This window comes from Protopterus annectens, chromosome 7.part0 (genome assembly GCF_019279795.1).
Source record: "Protopterus annectens isolate FY-2018-M chromosome 7.part0, PAN1.0, whole genome shotgun sequence".
Classification (NCBI taxonomy): Eukaryota; Metazoa; Chordata; order Ceratodontiformes; family Protopteridae; genus Protopterus; species Protopterus annectens.
In genome coordinates, this window is record NC_056739.1 from 91,009,471 (window position 1) to 91,015,470 (window position 6,000).

General features: G+C 32.7%; 1 protein-coding gene across 2 annotated transcripts in view; it reads right to left on the reverse strand.

The window, feature by feature from the left end:
* Nucleotides 1-6,000, reverse strand: part of NAV1 (neuron navigator 1) — a 2,383,470-nt gene that overhangs the window by 1,604,510 nt on the left and 772,960 nt on the right. The window lies entirely within an intron of this gene.

The window sequence follows — 6,000 nt, forward strand, 5'->3', positions numbered from 1 at the left end:
ACCATACACCCGAAACAATCCAACTATAAAAACGTACATAGAATACAAAAAGTCCATAACATGAAAGTACTTAGCGCTTTCACCCTAAATCACTTCTGAGCATCTTCAGAGTACTGGTAAATTATACAGCCAACAACAGATATATAGGTATGTTCCTAATTACACAACGCCTACCATTGGTTAATTAATGTATTAATAATGTTTTAAAAAATATGTATATATATTATATAAACTTGTAGTAACTAAAAGTGTAACACATTAATTTAATTTAAATTATGTACAATACAATTAAAAAGTGAATATTTTGTTGATCAATATTATCAAGGTAGTCAAAATATAATGTAGTAAGATAGAAAATTAATAAAATAAAAACATACAGTAAATAAAAAATAGTAGTAAAAATACCTTCATGCATGTAAAATTGTAATCATTATTAAAAATAGTATAAACACTAATATGTGCAAATAGGATAAAAGTGTATATAAATATTTAAATACAGTAAAATACCTTATAAATACACCTTAGGTGTTTCTATATTAAAAACAAACTAAGTGTAAAATGCAGGAAGGAGTTAATGATAAACTAATCAGATACAATATGATCTTTGTTTTAAAATACTAGAGATGGAAATATGTCTATTGATGCCAGGTAAACAACTGGCATTAAGTCTTAACTGCCATAAACATTCCTTGGCTTCTAACATGTTATCAGTCACCTCCTTTTTCCCAACAATTGGGAATTCTATCAATAACAAAAAATATAAATCGCTTAAAATTCTCACATTTAGTACTGTGTAAAAATAAAGCATTCACTGTTGTTTTGTTCTTGATATCCCTGTTATGTTCTAAAATGCATTCCCTCAATTTCCTAGTGGTTTTCCCAAATTAATATGCTGGGCAGGAAACACATGTAGCCAAATACACCACCATTTTGGTGTTGCAATTGCAGTGTCCTGGACATTTAATTGATCTACCATATCCTTGCACCATAGTGTAGGGTCCATCATTTACAAATTTGCAAACTTTATAAAAACCACATCTACTCATTTTTGACATAGTATATGCCCTGCCTTTGTTGTTGTTTTCCAAACTTTCCTTAAGATTGGTACCCCTACTGTATGTAACCTTTGGGAAATAACCAAGTATTTCATTATATTCTGTCTTGTTAGAAAAAACACTTAACCAAGTATCATTTAATACTTGAACTATAGTGTCGGAATGTTCATTGAATGGTAAAATAAAAGCATCTCTTTTGTTAGTATTGATACTAGTAGTGTCCTTGGACATGGTGTTTAATCCATATTTCAAAATTGGTTTGTATAAAGTATTTCTTTTCATCGTAACTTCCTTCCTTATTTGGTTTATTAAATTTAATGGATAGCCCCTATCTAAAAACATGTTACTAATAGACTCAATTTCAAGAATGAAATTACTATCTTCACTAATAATACGTGATAGCCTAACCATCTGACCTTTTACAAGGTTCTTTTTTTCCTAATGTTACGATTACTGAGTCCCAGGAACAGTTATTAACGTTGCATTCTACACCGGGTAACAGTCCTAATCATCCGTCGGCTAGCTATGGTTCAGCGGATTCCATAGGAGGCGGACACAAGAGCAACAACGGAAGTTCAAGAAATGTTGTTCCACCTTCGAATAAAGCGTTGAACGCTGGAGATGGTAATAAGGGGACTGTTAACATGAACAAGTTTTCCGATATTAAGGACATATTAAAAGCATCAAGTTTTGCGGATATACTCAAATCGAATATTAAGGACATGGGGACTTTGAACCAACAGATTACAGAATTTGAAAAGACTTTAAAACAATTCAAAACCTTACAGATGGATAACGCGTTCCTAGAGAGATCGTTGGAGTTGGAACAGGTACCCAAAGGATTACACATTTTCAAACTACCTTTTGGGTTCCACTATGACTCTGAATTGTTTGATGAACTGTTACATTTATATGATAGAACTGGTTTAGACCTAATGCGTCTTATTATTAGAAATAATAACAATAAATTAAGTAAACTAGATGTTACATTAACTGAATTAGACAGAAGTATACGTAATTATTTATTGTTTGAGATCAACAAACACAGAATAGATAACATCTTAAAAGATCTTGACAATTTTGTTATGAAAGGGTTGGAATACAAAAACAAAAAGCTTTTAAGGGATAGCAGCGATTATGCCAACAAGAAGGCCTATAATCATTTTAGAGAATTTAAAAATTTTAAGCGGAACCATGAGGGTGGTGAAAGTGAAAGAGTTGTTGTATTATACCTAGAAGGGGTGGGCCATTCAAATAAATATGATAGGCCTAATTATACAAACAATACATGTAGGTTACAGTATAGTAAGAGTGACAATGTGGGACATAATGAAAATGATACAGTTTTTTTAGACGAACCAGTATTGAGGAGATCAGAAAGGTTACGCGACAGGTATCAGGGTCAACCATACCAACAGATGCAATACAGGAATGCATCGACCTACAGGAAAAACACTCATTACTGAGTGAAATTGAAACAAATTTGGTAACTGTTTTACCTGATAATACAACACTAAGTGAAAATTATGAATTTCTTTTTGATAATGATTTTTTAGATGATAGAAGATTATGTGAAAACTTTGGTATTGATAAAAATAAAAATAATACAGAGAGTGGTGATTTTGAGATTACTTCAGAAGAAGATAAACCTTCAGACATAATTACTAAAGATGGAGGTTTCAGTTTGTATAATTATACAGGTACTACACTTGGCCAAGAATATGTTACATTATTCAAGAAAGGTTTTACCTTAGTTCCTAATTTTAGACACAATATAGGAAGATTACTGATTAATTAAAAAATTTATACAAGACTGTTAAATTTAAAAATGTTTTTTGCTAACCAGAATAGGGGGGGGGGGTCGAACCTGATATAGGCAGGTTGACTTTAAAAAGATCTAGTACTTTTATACCACCCCAAAATCCTATTATATATTTATTTGAGATGTTATGTGAATCACAAATACGTAGAATAGTTAAAATACCTACGAACAAAGAAGACAACCTCACCAATACAGAGAGATTTTGTTTAAAAGAACTTACTACCAATGATAAATACAGAGTCATGAAGCCTGATAAAGGTGGAGGGGTGGTAATTATGACTAAAATAGACTATATTAACAGAATGACCAATATGCTTGATGATGACGAAACATATGAAAAAGTATCCAAATTTGAGATGAATAGGGCATACACAATAATAGATTGGTTACTCTATGACTATCAGATACAAGGAATAATTGATAAATCTGAATATGAATATCTCATTGTGGAACATCCTGTAACACCGTCAATTTTTGGCATTCCTAAAACACATAAAAGTGTTTCTAACCCCCCCTTTAGGCCGATTGTCTCAGCTAAGGGTTCCAAACTGGAAGCCATAGCTAGGTATATTGATTATTATTGTAAGGATATTCTCAATCAATTCCCTCATATTATCAAAGATTCTTGGCATTGCCTGGATAAACTAAGGACCTACAATATGGAGAACAATACTGATGACACTGTTATGGTTACCAATGATGTGATAAATTTATTTTCAGTTATTCCCCACAAGCTGGGTCTGGAAATGTTTGAGACAATTTTACATAGATACAGTGGACTACATACTGTGAAATGTAAGTTATTGATTGAGATGATGGAAATGGTTTTATTTAATAATTTTATGTACATGGAAGGTGAATATTTCAGACAACGCACAGGGATAGCAATGGGGGCCAGATGTGCCCCCATTTATGCTAATTTGATATTAGCACAATGGGAGACCGAAAGTATTTTTTCTTCCAGGTTCTGGACAAAAATATTATTTTATGTTAGATACCTGGACGATATTTTAATCTTTTGGAAAGGCAACAAGGGTGAATTAAATGAGTTTATAAGCTACTTAGGTACTACATCGACCTTTCTTAATTTCACAACCAAAATACATGAAGACAAATATGAATACTTGGATATATGTATGTATTTTAATAACTACCAAGTTGAATCCAATATTTTTGTAAACCCTACACTATGGTGCATGGATATGGTAGATCAATTAAATGTCCAGGACACTGCAATTGCAACACCAAAATAGTGGTGTATTTGGCTACATGTGTTTCCTGCCCAACATATTATGTTGGGAAAACCACTAGGAAATTGAGGGAACGCATTTTAGAACATAACAGGGATATCAAGAACAAAAAGACAGTGAATGCTTTATTTGTACACAGTACTAAATGTGAGAATTTTAAGCGATTTATATTTTTTGTTATTGATAGAATTCCCAACTGTTGGGGAAAAAGGAGGAGACTATGATAACCTGTTAGAAGCCAAGGAATGTTTATGGCAGTTAAGACTTAATGCCAGTTGTTTACCTGGCATCAATGGACATATTTCCATCTCTAGTATTTTAAAACAAAGATCATATTGTATCTGATTAGTTTATCATTAACTCCTTCCTGCATTTCACACTTAGTTTGTTTTTAATATAGAAACACCTAAGGTGTATTTATAAGGTATTTTACTGTATTTAAATATTTATATACACTTTTATCCTATTTGCACATATTAGTGTTTATACTATTTTTAATAACGATTACAATTTTACATGCATGAAGGTATTTTTACTACTATTTTTTATTTACTGTATGTTTTTATTTTATTAATTTTCTATCTTACTACATTATATTTTGACTACCTTGATAATATTGATCAACAAAATATACACTTTTTAATTGTATTGTTCATAATTTAAATTAAATTAATGTGTTACATTTTTAGTTACTACAAGTTTATATAATATATATATATATATACATATTTTTTAGAACATTATTAATACATTAATTAACCAATGGTAGGAGTTGTGTAATTAGGAACATACCTATATATCTGTTGTTGGCTGTATAATTTACCAGTACTCTGAAGATGCCCAGAAGTGATTTAGGGTGAAAGCGCTAAGTACTTTCATGTTATGGACTTTTTGTATTCTATGTACGTTTTTATAGTTGGATTGTTTCGGGTGTATGGTGAATAAAAAAATCTATTCAAGTGACCTCTGAAGAGCCTTCTGCATGTTTTATGAATCCAAATTAGCTTCCTCTACTAAGGACAACCATAAGGTGTTTTTTAGTTACACCCATAACCTAAAAGGAAGGTCCATATTTGTGCTGAACTGGTAGTTAATGATACCACATATACTGTGAAGATAGCTAACCTGTTGGCTGACAGGTTCTGTGAAAACTTCACTCCCCTGTCCCCACCACATGTACCCTATGACATCCCTACCACCTGTACCCTATCTTGCATCTTTACAGAGCAGGATGTAAATGCCCTCTTTAAGGCCAAAAATACAGCATCTATGGGACCTTATAACATCCCAGGCTACGTCTTACATGGGCTCCAACAAGAATTAGCAACACCATTGGGTACTCTTTTCGGTCATGTCCCAGCTGAATGGAAAATAGCCACTGTTATTACCTTGCACAAAGGTGGTGCTTCCACTGACCCCGGGAACTATAGACCTATTAGCCTGACTAGTCTTATCTGCAAGGCCATGGAGTGAATCTTCATTGACCTTACATGTAAGTCATATCTGGGAATGGTACCTGCCCACCCCTAAAAAAAAGATAGTTGCCTTCTTTGTATGCCACTCTGGTGTTAGATTGGCTTGAAAATTAAGGCAGAAATGGCCACTGTCATATATTTTAAGTTACTGGTGTCATGTGTATTCACAGCATGCCTAGTCACCCTATCTCCAAAAGACATTCACAATATATATTCCCATCTGTTCCTAGGCTGGGACAAACATTATATCACCCCTACTGCTGTCAGACATATAGAAAGAGCAAGCTTCTTTAACCTTTCCCAAAAGATAGCCACCTGAATATATATCTGATGTTTGACTGTGAGAAAAGTCAAAATAGTGATCACTGTAATGTTTCCAAGTAATTAGTCCTAGACAG